This window comes from Hipposideros armiger, unplaced genomic scaffold (assembly GCF_001890085.2).
Source record: "Hipposideros armiger isolate ML-2016 unplaced genomic scaffold, ASM189008v1 scaffold_1111, whole genome shotgun sequence".
Taxonomy (NCBI): Eukaryota; Metazoa; Chordata; class Mammalia; order Chiroptera; family Hipposideridae; genus Hipposideros; species Hipposideros armiger.
This window is the reverse complement of record NW_017732461.1, coordinates 193737-210243: the sequence shown is the minus strand read 5'-3', so window position 1 is coordinate 210243 and position 16507 is coordinate 193737. Positions and strand designations below refer to the sequence as shown.

The 16507-nt window shown below is 39.4% G+C and overlaps 1 protein-coding gene across 3 annotated transcripts in view; it reads left to right on the top strand.

Moving 5' to 3' along the window:
- The first annotated feature begins 11047 nt into the window (after nt 1-11047).
- Nucleotides 11048-16507, top strand: part of DNAJC13 (DnaJ heat shock protein family (Hsp40) member C13) — a 102844-nt gene continuing 97384 nt past the window's right edge. For 2 of the 3 annotated variants that reach the window (XM_019632254.1, XM_019632253.1), the window contains exon 1: nt 11049-11313. The gene's annotated coding sequence lies outside the window, so the exon portion shown is untranslated. Of the gene's footprint in view, nt 11314-16507 lie in introns of all 3 variants that reach the window. The other variant, XR_002122727.1, reaches the window with a different exon arrangement.

Below are 16507 nucleotides of genomic sequence, written 5' to 3'. Positions count from 1 at the left end.
AATGTAATTCCTAACCTGTTTACAGACAATATCTGAGAAGTAATGTTTAAAGTCCGTAATTGTGTGATGGGTTCAGTGATGTGTAAAAACAGATGTAATGGCTACTTCAGTGACGTGTTATAGGATACTTAAATGGAAGTGCTGTAATGAGATGGGTGAAGTGAATTAAATGAGCATGAAGAAATGTGCTTTGTTAAGGACATGGTGATGACATGCAGAATCATAGGTCATTTGCTTTTTGAGTATTGTCTCTAAGCATGGTGCTACACCTTTAAAAGGCCCAAAATAACAGAGAAGGTACAACGAGGTCATATATAATAATTCATGGGTAGTATATGTAAACTATATCTATTATATGCAAATAACATGTAAAAATCATATGCAAATTAAAAAGTTGATTTAAAAAATAGTCTTTGACACTTTACCATACAACTGAACAATTGCATACCAAGGTATCTACCTAAGGAAAATGGAAAACATGCCCAATCAAAAATTTGTACGTCATGTTCATAGCAGCATTATTCATAATCACCAAAAACTGGGAACAATCCAAATTTTCATCAACTCGTAAAAGGACAAATTGTGTACATCCATACGATGGCATAATACTAGGAAATAAAAAGCAATGAAGGGCTGATATATGCAATAGCATGGATTGAAGCTTTAAAACATAATGCTAAGTGAAAAGAAGCCAGACACGAAAGACTGCATATTGTATGATTCCATTTGTATGAAATTCTAGGAAAGGCAAATCCATAGCGACAGAAAACAAATCAGAGGTTGCCAGAGGCTAGGAGTAGAAGCAGTGTTATCAGAGTAGTGCCTAGAAAAATTAAGTACTCAGTAAGCATCAGCTGCTGATATTAATTTAAGATTGCTTGCTGGCTAGGTATAAAAATGAATCTAAGCAACGCCCATCACAAACTTAATGTCCCCTGTTGAACTGAATGATACTGCTCAACCTATATCATGCTCCTTTTCATTGTAATTGAATATAATCCTTTTTTCTATGTGAGCTTAAATTTGTATTTTCAACAATAATTATTTACATTGAATTTCTCAAGATTCATTTACTGCTGTTGGAAATTCTCTGGTCTTCAATTTTTTTTAAGTACTTCCTTGCTTTGGGAGACTTAAAAGAGAAAAAAAACAGAATCCTCATTTCTGGAGGTAAAAACTATAAAACATAGGGTATGAAAGATGATCAAGGGATATAGCCAATGAGTTCAACTCCAAGATAGCCTAAAGATCTAGGATAAAGCATGACTAGAGGCTATAGCATCAAAGGAATAAGACACTACAATCACATGATTGAAGCTTAAAAGAATCAACACCAGAACTGGAGGTAGTTATTTCCAGGAAACCTTTACAGACATTACCCATGTGTTCATGTACTACATTTTTGTCACATGCTTGGCCTATATAATATATAATAACATATGACACATATTAAACATTTCATATACATACTACAAAATAAAGTAACTGTAGAAATATTCTAAGAAATAAGAAAGGCTACAATTTACTGCAGAATGAGAAAGAACTGTATGTAGCAAACTGAATAACAAAAATGTCAAGAGATAGTCTTGCCCATTATTTGAAACGACATATCCAAGGATGTTCATTTCAGCCTTGTTTGTAAAAGCAAAAGATTGGAAAGAACCTAAATGTCTATCAATAGGAAAGAAGTTGCATTATATTTTATGTGTATAATGGAATAATTTTCAGCCTTCACAAAAAAATGAGGCAAATCATACTGACCAATTTCAAAGATATATTGTTAATAAAAAAAGTAAGATACTGAACTGTGGGTATGGTGTGCTACCATCTGTGTAAAAATCAACTATATATACAAACATGTATATAGATGTATATGTATATTTGTATGTGTGTATGTATGTACAAATATGGAACAGTTGATGCTTTCTAGTTTTCATTCTTGTAACAGCCTGGAATAGCTGGGATTTAAAAATGTATATAATCAAAGAAAATTTTAAATGCTATCAGTTTTTCAAGTGTCATCTTTTAGGAACTTGAATTTAGCCTCACTGGTACCTCCATGAAACAAAGCATAATTCCAATAGTAGCACTAATAGTTGCAGCAGCATTTACTGAGTTCTTGGTAAGTTCCACATACTTTTTCATACACTTTATAGGTGCATAGAAATCTTCACAATAACTCTATGAAGTTTGTACTACTTTTTTCATTTTAAGATGAGGAAACTGAGGCACGGAGAGGCTGGATAACTTGCCTAACTCGCTCCCTCTCTTATTGTAAGTGAAGTGTGAGTGGCGACTGTGTTCTTCACTCATCAAGCATGAGAGCGAGTTAGTGCCATGTTTATCATCATCGTTCTTGTCTGATGTCAGCAGGATCCTGGCCAGGATGAATTTCTTGGTCACTGAACACATGAGTTGATACGCCTGCCTCACCCTACCTCAGACAGCTTTAATGAGCACTGAGAGGTAAATGTACGTTATATGTGTTAACATTTTAAAGAAAAATGACATGCATTCTATGATTCTAAAATACTTAAGACAGACAGGTTTTAAAATCACAATACAGGTGATATTATCATTTATCTATTTGGTAATTTCCACAACAAGAAAAATCTCTTTTCTATGTGGATCTCATGTATTTTGGAAAAGCTACTTCCCTTCTTAAATAAGTCTAAAGAAATGTCCAATTGAAGGAAAATTGCAGTAGAAATTCCTGAGAAGGCATGGGGACAACACAGACAATAGGAGTGACTAAAGAAACAAACAAAAAAAGGGCAAAGGAAACAAACAATGATTGCTCCCACTGATAAGCAATAGCGGCATCTACCCAAGCCAAACTGCTTCGTAGCCCTCTACTTTTAATAAGCACAGAGCTGGCTCAGAACAGGCATAATTCTGAAAATTATAAAATATGATAATGCTGATATGTTTTACGAGAGATTATCAAAACGTTTTACCCAAAGAGAACAAACTGACAACTCCTGATTGTCTAGGGTAAACCTCTTGCCTGGAGTCTTGGAGGTTTTACCAGAGATGGTAGAAAAGCAGATGGAGACTTCTGTCCTTTGATTTGGGACTCAAGCTCCCTCTCTTGAAGAAACTTGGATTTGCAAAACACACAGAATTGATATATACTTTAGCAAAACATAAGCAAGAAAATGGTAGACTGTACTGTGAGAGGGCCTTGTGACTTGCTCATGGAAGGCCTTTCTCAGCACGGTCACTTCTGAATGATAAGCCAGAACTCTGCTTATGGCAGCAGGAAGGTTACAAAGCACCACACATCTTTCCTTTCTAAACAGTCTGGCTTATAAAGAGAATAATTGTATTGAGCAGATAACAATGTAGAGGACAGTAGGGAGAGAGGAGAGTCTGGAGCAGAACAGAGGCAGGAGTGAAGAGCTGGGAGAAAGACAATTATTTATTCTATTTATTGATTTTTATGGATTCTGCTTTTCAGCCTTTACTCAGAGGGATGGGCCAAGTTCTTTGTCTGGCTACTTAAAACTTCCTGATGCCGGACAAGGGCTGAAAAGGGAGAAAACACCTCCCCCTCTTTTTTTTTTTTTTCGTTTTTTGCAATAGAAATAGAAATGTCAGCAAAAGGTATTGGTTTGTTTTCTTGGTTCTTTTTATCAGCAAAGCCATTGTTTTCTGGCCTTATAAAAATGAAACCAGGCTTTCACTGAAAGGCTTTCTATTCTTCTGCCAAATGCTGAATCAACAGTCCACCTTCTAATGATCTTACACAGTTTCTGTTTGCGTCTTGTACTGGGTCACCAAGAGGAAAGGGGCAAAACAGAAAGCAGAATGGGACAGAGACAAAATTAGTGCTGCGGAGGCTATTTGGGCTGGTATCAAATCAGTTCCTCAGGGAGGCAGAACTGGATTATTTAGTAGCTTCCTGCTACATGTGTTTTGTACTTATTTCACATGTTATCATAAAATATTATGTTTTGTAAACTCTCCATCCTTCCCATTCAGCAAAATGCATTCAACTATTCTCAACAAATCTTTTTTGCAATCTTCATAACTTCTCTGGGAGTTTTAACTTATTGATTCTTTAAACTGTGGTGACGCTACCTAACAAGTACAGTCAAGGTTTTGATGCAAAATCAGATAAGCAGCCTCCAACCTAGAGGCTTGTTAGGATCTGGGGGTGGTCCATGGTTCACTCTGGCCACTCAACTGGCAGAACTGAAGTTCAGCTCTCATGGTGCATGTTGCTAGAGGCTTGAGTGAGCCCTCAGGGCTATGAGTTAACAGTGATGTCTTGTAATAATGACTATGGCATTCTGAACTAGAGGGAATCAAGCTTCCTTTTGGGACATTCAAGTCACTACCCCCTCCTGTCTGGTTTGTGGCACTGGGTTTGCAGTCTTCCAGGAAAACTGCAGTGGAAGAGACGTGGAAGGCCACAGTTACAAAGAGCAGTAAGAAATGGATGGTTGCCTTTTTCAACAAAAACAACTCCTATAATCTGAAACTGTATCATGGAAATGCCATTCAAGTCAATGCAGACTCTTACAAACATTAATCAGGGTGTTTTGTGGTAAATGATGGCTGAGTAATGGGCTATGTAGAAGGCCTCTTTAACTCTGTTGACAGCTGACTGCCTTTTGATCACTTTTTTAATGTAAAAGTCTCCCTAAGTGAAGTGGGGGGAGTGATAAAAAGTGAAGCAAAAGAGAAAAAAGCTGGAGAGAGAGAGAGGAAGGAATGTGGGAGGGGGGAAGAGATAGATAGATGATAGATAGATAGATAGATAGATAGATAGATAGATAGATAGATAGATAGATAGATCAACTAATGATATATAGATAGATACCTCCAGATAGATAGATATCTGGAGATAAACCAGTTATCCTTGTCCAACCGTTGTTTGGGTTGTCACCACTATTAACTACTCACCTGGTAATATATTCATCTGGTCACTTAAAACCTGGTAATATATAGATCTGGCAACTTAAAATATTGGGAGATTGCTCCCAGTATTAAAATATTGAGCTGGCTTTCCTCCTTTTCCCAAGACATCTTTTACCAAATGGAAGAACAGGTGAGGGAGTTAAGGAGTAAAACTAAAGGAAAGAGTCAACAGCTTCCAGGACCTAATTGCTTATTAATCTCTTGATACCATGTAAACTTGGACTCTGGGTGCAAGTCAACTAGAATGTAATAAATTAACTCAAATGCTAAGATACAGCCATTTTACATATATATAACTATGAAAATGCTCTCTTTACTCCACCCTCTTCGACCCTACGCAGTTTAATTTCAGTTGATTTTGTATTATTTTTCAGTTTCACTTCCCCCTTGTCATTTCTTTGATTTCACTAGATACAGACTATTTTTTTTTCCATTTCTATTACTCCCAGTTTAGATCACAAATGGGCTGGAACTGAGGGAGACTGAAGGTGAGGGCAAGTCATATTTCCTGTTATTTGAAATTACAGACACATGATATTTCTAAGGAGATATATTATATATAGGTCAAATTCTAATAAAAAGATAATGCAGTATTATACAATTGATGTTGTTAAGAATAAAACACAAGTTGCAGGCCTTCCATGTTATTTTGCAAAAATGCACTAAGAACAGTGTGAGTTACCCCATTTGTCATCCTTTAAAAATCTCTAATACAAATTTTTAGTAGAATTAGAACCATAAGTGACTCCTGAATGATCAAAGAAAGAGGAAATCATGGCTATTAGAGCTTGTGGGTTAAATGAAGTGTAAGTGGTTAGAGCAGAAAGTTTGAAATCCAAGAGACCTGGTTTGAATGGCTCTGTGGCTTTCTAGCGATAAGAGACTGGGAAAGCTAAATACCTTCTCTAAAGCCTCATGTTCCTCACCTTTAAAATGAAGATAATAGTATCTTACTTTACAGGGTTGTGATAAAAATTAAATGATGCATTTAAGCCCATATACAGAGTAGCATTACACAAAATAATGAGATAGGATGATATATGACACATGGTATCTCTGATCCAAAATTAACCAGAATTTTGGATTAACTAGAATATTTTTTCCTGGCCATTTGAGATAGTATAGAAAAACTTAATAACAAATTAATAACTTTTTGGGGAGGGGAGGTGCTAAATAATTATTTAACCACATTTTGCTTGAGAACTGGTCTATTTGGAGCCATGGTCTCTTTGAATTCCTCGCTGTATTATTATTCATCAGGGACCTTTTGCAAAACCTGGGCTTATTCATGTTTTAGAACCAATTTGTTTGCTGAAAGAGTTTTAAATTCAGGAATAAAAACTATTTCATTTTAACATTTGTAGGTATTCTTGAGTTGCCTGTTTAACATATGTAAATATAGAAATAAAAAATGATGACACCTTTTGGGCATGAACTTTATTACGATTTTCCATTCATGTATTCAGACATGGTTGTCAAGAATAAACACTTGAACTTCCTCCCTTTTGCTACTAACAGGTAATCTAAAACTCTATTTACCTTGTCATAGTTAGTCCAAGGAAACTCGAACACAAGGATTATATAAACCAGCTAAGAGACCCTGAGATTAACTATAGTGAAGAAAACAGTTATTGAATACTTAGTAGGCAGGTACTCCACTTAAGCTATTTTATTTAATTCTCACTACTATCTCTCAAGGTATCAACAGCCCTAGTTTACAGGTGAGGAAACTATGGCTCAAAGAGTTTAAGGGACTTGCCTGTGATCCTTTTACCACCTTAGGTTTCCTTCAAGTGCTGATGACTAAAAATGTCTGAACGTAATCATTTCATAGCAGGTTGGCAATCTTGTTCACTTCAAAACCTGTTATGGAAAAAAATATGTAAGGCTCTAAATTTTTCTCAAGTCTGATAATACTGGAAGTGTCTGGATTAACTAGTAAGGACATTTAATTGGAAAACCCTCAGCAATGCAAAAAAGCAGTATAGGAGTTAATTTTAATAAGAGAAAAGGACGCGGAAAGGCCTTTTTCTTAATCAGTTAATATTTCAACAATGGTTTCAAATTGTTAAACCGCAGAATAGGTATTTCATTTTCCCTCTTGACCCAACTCTGAAAATATCATCAGAACTAGAAAATTTCTTGTAATTAAATGAAAGCATGTTCCTGTTAATATAAAATATTATAAGTCCAAAATCCATTATATAGAAACAGCATTATACTTTTAAAAAGACATTTTCATTACTAATAATAACGAAATCTATTAATAATAAAATTAGAATTTCTGGGATAGGATTAAGTGGGCAGCGGGAGCCAGGCTATGATTAAAAACAAAAAGTTGTGGAAACTATATACGGGTAGATACGTATGTATATATGTCAAGGAATACTTATGTCATTTTTTTTGCCAGATTTTGACAACAATTTTAAGACTATACAATATATTAGTAAGGTATAGAGAAACCCAAAAAACTAAATATGTGTGGTGAGATAAACCTTGAGAAAAACTCCTGGAGACAAACATAAAACAACCACATAAGAAATTAAAATCTTGGCTGGCCGAGTGGCTCAGTTGGTTAAGAGCTCACTCAAGAGTTTGAGCTCTGAGCAACAGTGGTTCGAGTCCAGCCCGAGCTGAGCAGCCGCTGAGTTGCCAACAGGTAGCAGGATGGCTCAGCTAAAAAAACAAACAAACAAACAAAAAAAGAAATTAAAATCACGTCCAGTAGATGATTCTGTGGGAGCTTCAAGCTTGCCAACTCAACTGAAAAGTATTTTCTGACACTGTGTGTCTACACAAGACCTTCTGTAGCAGCATTCTCCAAGAGAAACATAATGGGAGCCACATTTATAATTTTATATTTTCTAGCAGCTACATTTCAAAAAAGAAACAAGTGACATTGATTTAATAGTATATTTTATTTAATCAAATACATATCTAAAATATTATTTCAACATGTGGTCAATAAAAAAATTGTTAATGCAATATTTTACTTTTTTTCATATTAAATCTGGTGTGTCTTTTTACTTTACTTCAAGTATTCAATAGCCACATGGGTTAGTGGCTACTGTACTGCAAACAGTGCAAATCTTGCTGAATTATGTAGAGTTCTTAGGGATTTATTTAGGATCTGGGCAATGATATAATTAGGTAGGTCAATATAACAGCAATCAGGAGTTCGATAAGCGGGAGTTTGGCTGTCTTGTGGGTTCCCTAAAATCTTAAACCTCTCCTTCCTTGTATACTAACGTATACCACAATAAAAGCTATTGATACCCAAAAGGTTGTGAAATATTATAAGTATATATCACATGATTTGGAAGGGCACCTTTGGTGGTGTTCCCCTTTCCTGATCGTAAATTTGGTTATGTGTGAACTATGAATGTATCAGAACAACTAATGTAAACTTGGATTTGGACTAAAAACATAAGTCCAGAAAGAGAAGTTTGAGGCTCCTGCCTTGTATTTGTCACACTTAAAAAAAAAAAAAAAAAGCAAAGGAAAAACTGATTTAACAGAAGAATATGGAAAGAAGAGACAAGTTCTATCCTTCCCAGCTCCTGTGTTTAGTTTTTGTGTTTTAAGGATATAACAAATTTGTGGAAATCCAAATAAGGGCAACCAGAGGAATTGTGTAAAGACTTGAAACCACATCCTGGAAGCAAGAGTTTGAAGCACTAGGAATATGGCTTTTAAAGATGACAAGCTGTGGCTGGGGTAGTTAGAGGGATAAAAGCAAGGAGAGGGAGTGAGATAGGATAATTAGCCATATTGACAAATACTAAAGGGATGTCACATTGAAAAAGCAAAAGCAAAACACAGACAAACAAAAACTACTCATGAGAGGGCAAGTTGGCTGAATACACAGAAAGTGGTTTCTAAAACTGCAATGAAAAAAATGTCTTGGGGGCCAGGCGAGTGGCACATTGATTAAGAGTTGACTTGGGATGCCAGCTCTGAGCAGCAGGGCCCCGGTTCGGATCCCACATGAGGGCCAGTGACACTGCCCTCTACAGCTAAGATGGTGAACAACAGCTCAACCTGGAGCTGGGTTGCTGTGAGTGGTTGGTGATGGCGTAGGCTGCAGCCCCTGCTGCGGTGGGCTGCTGTGAGTTACCGTGAGTGGCTGGCAGCCAGAGTGAGTGGCTGGTACCTGGCGTGAGCTGCCATTAGCCACCGAGAGCGGCAGTCCAATGGCCAGCGAGCTACTGCCTCACCTGGGAAGAGCGCAATGATAATACCAACATGGGCCAGTGAAGCGATGTCCTCCACAACTAGATTGAAGAACAAAAGGACAGCAACTTGTGTGTTCCCCTTCCCCATCCCCCAACACTGTTCTTCTCCCCCAATTCCCCAATAAAATCTTAAAAAAAAAAATGTCTTGGGACGCAGGGAATTTTCCACTACAGGAGATTGGCGGGGAGGGGCAATTCATGATGCCTAAGTCTCCTCCCAACTCCCAGAATCAATTTTGTCTGTCTCAGATATTGAACAGAGAGGCAGTGTGGAGGTTTACTAGTTCACTGGCCTTGATGTTACAAGTCCTGTGCCTAAATCTTGGCTTAACCTTCAGGAGTTAGGTCACCGTGGGCAAGTCTTTTGGACTCTCTGGGTCTGCTTCCATTATAATATAGAAATAGTACACCCCACATCTACTTCTGGGATTATTGGAAGGCTTTGCAACCTATAAGATGCCACATAAACACAGGTTTCTGTTTCCATGGCATAAACCAAGAAGGCCTCTTAACTCAGCTCTCCTGTTTCTTTTCTCTTCTTCCTTTCTACTCTGTCTTGGGTTTTGTCTTCCCACACCCAGCTATTCCTGGTTCCACCCCTTAGATGCACCTTATCTTATGCTGCAGTACAGGAAAGTCTACTGTAAGTGCAGTCTTTGTCTACCCTAAGGTAGGGCAAAGGGTCAGTAAAGTCGAGAAGCAAAGTTTGTAAGAACTGTTGTCTACACTTTTCATCCTGCAATCGCCATCTCTAAAAAACAAGCCAGCCAACTAAAAGGGATTCCAAAGAAATCACAATTTCAGAGTTGCTCTGCAGAGTATTAAACCCGTTATCAAAGACCTTTAACTCTCATAAAATAATGTATCCACGCAGGTCACCCTGTACCATCATCTTTGGAAGTTCGCAGCAGAATGACTTACTTGTGAACTGTGATCTTTAATAGAGTTCAGGTCTGTTGAGCGGAGACTGAACTTCCCTAATTAAACCTTTACCCACAGGTACCACATAATATCCCCTTTTTTCTAACTTCCTGCAGCTCCCATATATGTTCAGGGAGATGGTATTGGCGTTACAGACGCTGGAGTCAGATTGCTAGGGTTCGAACACCAACTCCACTACTGAGGGGAGTGGCCTATTCTGCAAAACGAGGATAATGCCTACTTCAGAGTTTAAGATTAAACTCCTTGACAAGGGATCAGCAGACAATAAATGGAGCTATCTGCATTCTTTCAGGCACTGCCACCAGCAAAAAGCCGCAGGTATCCCCAAGCTTTGATCTCTGAGACTGCCCAGACCAACCAAAATTGAAATCCTTTTCAACTGTCGTGGGAGTCTCAAGAGCAAGTGAAACTGCTGGCTCGCAATCCAGACAAACCGGATAGAAGGCTGAGGCTTCAGACGACCTAGCGGACACCCAGGGGCACGCGAAGTCAAGGGCTAGGCGGCAGAAATACTTTAAAACAGGACGTCAGGGTATTAAGAGCACAAATTCCGGGCCGCACTGCAACCGCCCTCAGGACTCAGAGCCACATGCCGAGGGGCGTGGCCCTCGGGGAACACGCCGGCGCAGCATGGCCCATCCGGAGCGCGCGCGCGCGCGCGCCCAGGGGCGTGGCCTTTTCAGCACACGCCGAGGGGCGCGGGGGGAGTCCCCCTCACGCACTGCGTGGACTGGGGTTCCCACAGCCGGATTCGCCATTTTGCGCATGTGTACCTGGTGGTGGGCGGGCGGGCCGGTGGAACACGGAATTTCTGGGAAAGGCGACGAATGAGACAGGGAGGGCGGGGGAATGCACGCGAGGGGGCGGGGCAGAAGACCAACGAGTTTAAATCAGCTGACCGGGTCTCGTGACAGCCTGGGCGGGGGCGACGCAAGCGTGTTAAAGCGCGGTTGCTCGAAGCCTGAGCGAAGATGGCGGCCTCCAGAGTGAGCCTCTAAGAGGCAGAGGGAGGAGGCGGAGGCTGAGGCGGAGGGGGCGGGGAAGCAGCGCCGCCGCGGCACCAGGAACCCGAGGCCGCGGAGCTACAGGGCACCGGCAGGGGAAAGGGGAAGTGGTGAGGGAGAGGAGGAAGAGGTCGCCTCATCCCACTCTGGACGCAGAGCCCTCGGCGGGAGGAGCTCGGGCTGGAGCCTCTCCAGCCTCCTGCAAGGTAAGCCACTCGGGGCACCAGATTCTGAGGCTCTGTCTTATCCCCTGCCCTCCCTGCGGGGACTTGGGGGGCTAAGGGCAGAGAAAAGGAGGAATGGTGTGTTAGCCGCTGCAGCTTCCAGGTGCAAAGGAAAGCCGATTACTCTCCCCCCAGTCTTGTTCCTCCCGTCGGACCCCTCAGCCCCCGGAACCGACGGACATTCGCCCAGGCCGCTGCCGTGGTCAGCCCCACCCCTCTCTTTGCTTTGTTTTCTGGTTTATTATCCACCGAGGTCCCCTCACTTCCCTCTGCACATCCTTACTCCACACACCCCTTATTCCCCTCTGGGCTCCGCCCTCGGGATTCCCTTCCAGCCTCCTAGTCTGAGCACTCTTCCTGCAGATGCTGGCAACTCCTGTTTCCTTGGGTCAGCGGCCCTCCTTTCCCCCCACCCCACCCCCGCCTCACCCCCCACCACGTCCTGCAAGACTTTGACTTTCTTTGTTTAGCTTTGTTTCGTTTTGTTAGGAAATGGGGAGCACCCACATCGTTTCTTCTCCAGTCTCTCCCTTTTCCAAAATCCAAGTTTTCACCTAAGGCTTTTCTTTCTTGCAAAGTAGCTTATTCACGGTGGCCTTTTCACCGCTGCTCTGATTTTGCCTCTGAATGCGGCCTTCGGAATGGGGAAAGTAGGATATAGAAGCTCAGTGAAGTAAGTGGTTGGTGAACGCAGATTTGATTTATAGTACGCTTAAGGAGAGGGCCTTCGTAAGTCGTCTCCTTATTATCAGGTGTTCAGTTAACCACTCTTGTCTTGATATTGTTTCCTTTATCGGTTGCTTGGGGGGAGGGGGGGGGAGTAAAAAAATCTCCCCCTAAAGTGGCGATGGTCTCCTTAAAGTAATGATTTCCCCTCTCTGCTTTTCCCTTTGACCCCGCCCTGATTCCCCTCAGAAAGAAGGACCTTTTCTCTGAAAGGCTGTATGCTGTAGGGTTATTTTGAGCCTCTTGGAGTTGTAGTGTCTTCGGAAAAAAGTTTCAGAATATTTCTTCAGGACCTGCCCCAGTGATTGTCTTTCTTACTGTATTTTCTTTATGGCTCTGATAGATTTCTAGGTTTGAAAGTACTGTCTGCAGAGTTTGAGGATATGTTTACAGTGGTCAGGTTTTGTAGCGTTTTATCACCAGTACTCTTTGCGAGCCTATGGGAATATGAAACAGGATTTGCCTTAAAAAAAAAAAAAAAAGAAATTTAGAAAACTGTTTGTCAAAAATTTGGTATCCTAAAAAGACTTGGTTTCACTATTCTTTGGTTTCTAGGAAGTGCTTTATTGTTTGACTTAATTTAACATAAAACATGAATTTTGGTAACGTTTTAAATGTACTATGAAACAATGTTTAAGCGGCTATGTCTCAAACTTGTGTTTTGCTGTTCATATCACAATGAAACAAGATCTTGTTTAGATAATATTACATTATACTCCTAGATTGAAAATAGGAAGTAGAACATATTAAGGGAGGAAAAGAGGAGTCAGAGGGTTATTAAGAGACATAAATGTAATGAACCTTAAGGCTATAGCCCAGTTCATGGAAAGTACCACTATTTGTATTCCATTGGGAAGCAATGGATATTCGTTTTTCTAAAGTGACAGTAGTAAGAAATAGTCCAACAAATACAGATGTTATCGGTGAAGAAGTTATGGAATCATGGAAAGCATGATTTATTTGTAAGAATTTAACATTATTCACAAGTAAATAGAAGCTGGTTGCCTAGGTGGACTGAAACTACTGGCTTTATTAAATTTGTAAAAAGCTTGATAATGCAGTCTGGCTCTCAGTAAATACTAAATTGTGGTTGAAATAAAAAGCATCTGTTTTAATTAATTTGACTCTATTCCTCAACCAGTTCTATTTACACAGGTGAGTTTGAGGTTTCCGTTGCACATACCTTTCACCTGCTTCTCTGATTGAAGTACTTAAAATTAGTAAGATACAGGCATACCTTGTTTTACTGCACTTTGCTTTTTTGCACTTCACAGATGTTGCGGGGTGTGTTTTTTTTTTACGAATTGAAGGCAAGATTGTCCACCAGCAAAAAGTTTACTACTCACTTGATTGCAATACTTGCTTAATTGAGGTGATCTGGGACTGAATGAAACCTCAGTGTCTCGGAGCTATGCCTATAGAAACAAGGCTGTGCAGACAAACTAGCAAAAATGTGGTTGCTACTAGTAGTTTCAGGCCTAAATGTTGGCTGTAATGTTTAGAGTGGTTAAAGGGGAGTTGTTTTCAAAGAGATCCTTTAAGTCAGTGCTTCTCAACTTTATCAAACCCAATAAAGACAGCCTTTTTATTCCAAGTAATTTGTAAAACCTCTTTTACTACCCTGTAAGAGTTTATAAATAATATAACCAGTGGCTTTGGCCCTGGGACAAAAGGAAGCTCTGCTCCCACTGTTACAACATAAAAGAACTGGACTAGCTTCAAATTCATGACTTTCTTTGAAATCTGTTAAAGAGCTGAGGCCACAGAGGAAACCACTGGCCCAAAATTTAAGGAGAGAAAGAGTAGACATGAGTTCATGTTCACCTTCATTAGACACAACTGAATGCTGGTTAAGAGTTCAGCTAGACTAGCCGACAAATGGATGAAGGCTGAATGTACCTTCTTCCAGTATCTTTATCCACAAACCTGAGGAGGTACTCCTAGAAAAGACTGGAAAGAGCCCTGGGGAGTGTCTGTTGTGGTAGTGACTTAGAGGAGGGGAATTGCAGAGCTTTCAGGAGGGGTAAAAAACTCTACTTTGAGTCTTCCCCTCTGTCTCTTCTATGAAACAAAGTCAGTCTGTTGAGGGAAGGACATCTCTGCTGGCCCTGTTGGTGAGCATTCATTGAGCTGGGGGAAGATGAACGGGGAAAGAATCTTCTCTCTTGGTGAGGACGCACTGAGCCCAAGACTGCAGCAGGGGAAGCAAGATCACACCCCTGAGATCCAGGAACATAGAGTGTGCCTCAGAACTACAGAGACTGTACCTCCAACCCCCTGCCACCAAGTTAAGAAGGTTTGAATAACAAGTAACTGCAGAATACTACTAGGAGCAGAACAAGATGATGCCAAGAGGCATAGCACAAAGAATTAAACAGACATTGCTTGAGTGAGCCACCCCGCAACCATAGCCACAAGCTTATAGTGCAGATATTTGAAGCCTGTGGTATACTGTGAGATAACCATAGCAACAGCAAATTATAAACCCAGCCCAACTCCTAAACAGATTAACTCCATGCACTAAAGACCTAGCAAAGAAAAGACGTGCCCATTTCCAGTCACAAAAATTATCTTCTCTCTTCTGTCTTTGACAACATGTCTAGCTTTCAACAAAAAATTACACACAAAAGTCAAAAAACCATTTGTAAGAAAAAGAGCAACCGTTAAGAACTACACTCTGATTAACATAGATGCTATTATCTGATAGGGAGTTTAAAATAACTATAATATGTTACAAGTATGAACAGAAAAGTGGACATCGTGTAAGATTAGATGGGTAATTTCCGCTGAGAGATGGAAACTAAGAAACTATCAAAAGGAAATGCTGGAAATTTCATTACATGTAAAGAGATGCAGAAAGCCTTTGGGCTCATCAATAGATTTCACACAACCAAGAAAGAAATCAGTGAACTTTCAGATGTCAGTAGAAACTACCCAACTGAAAAACGTTAAAAAAAACCCAAAAACAAACAAACAAAATATCAGAGCTTGGGGAGAATATCAGACATTTTAACATATATGTAATTTGAATCTCAGAAGAAGCAGAGAGCAGAGCAGAAGAAGTATAAAATATTTAAGGAAATAATATAGAGTTTTCCCAAGTTAATGTCAAACCACAGATCCAAGAAGCTTAGAGAACACCAAGCAGGATAAATACTGCCCCCCAACCCAAACAGAACACAGCTAGACATATACTATATTCAAATTGATATAAGCAAAGGGCAAAGAGAAAATCTTGAAGGTAGCCCAAGAAAAGAGAAACATTATATACAGAGGAACAAAGATAAGAGTTACAGCAGAGAAATCATACAACCAAGATGACAATTAAGTGACAACTTTGAAGTGCTGAAAGAAAAACACAGCAAAAATACCTTTCAAAAATGAAGATAAAATGTACTCTCAGAAACCAAAAGTATAATCTCTGAATTTACACGATAGGTTCACTTCTTAAAATTATGTACATATTAAACTGAAAAATGTACGTTGTGATTTATATTTAATATAGAATTCCGGGATTAGTTAATTATTAGTAGCTTTTCACCTATCTGAATGACCACTTGGATATTTGAAAATTGAGGACAGTGCTTTGATCTATGGGACTGTCTTATACATTGAGGGGTATCTAGCTCCAAGGGTTTCTAATAATAGTGTCTCTTATGGGGTAGCATACCGCCTCAACCATTACTTTAATTCAAAATTTTGATCAGTGGTTTTCAACACATTTTTCTGTGTCAGCAGTGTTCACATGCTCAGCACATGCCAATTATGGTTCTTAATCATGATTCTTAATCATAGGAGATCCTTTGAGAATCACCAATTGAGGGGATATCTTTGTAGCAAGTAACTTAAGCCAACATGGTTGTGATCATCTTTGCTAACAACACAGTTACCTGTGCAAAGGTACATTTTAAGTGTGGTTCAGTCTATGCACATTTAATTTGCTAGTATTTCTTTAAAGATGCTCTTAACTTAATTCAATAGCCTACATATTTGAGTTTTACTTGTACTTTTAGGGACTACTTATGAAGAAGAGTGATCTGTAACACAACAAAGTCTAAAATCATCAGTGGGATTTTGTACTTTCAGCACTCTAAGTTGCCCTTAGAAGTAGACCACACTGCCTAAGCGATGTTCACATATTTAGCACATGCCCATTGACAATATCTCTTTGCAATTGATCAGTAAGAATTTGACCTTTTGATCAGCAGATTGAAAAGAAAACCCCTAAAGCAATCTAAAATAACTATTTTAATGTTCTGATTTTGTCAAGTATAGTTACAGGAACATAATTGAAGGATTGATAAGGTTATGAACTTGAAGACTTTCTAATATTTAATAAATTCTATACTAATTATATTAAAATTGAAATTTTTATACATGGATTTAAGACTTGTATTCCTTAGTCATTCAGTGCTATGGTTTTCTCTCTTTCAAACTTCTAGTCAAGATT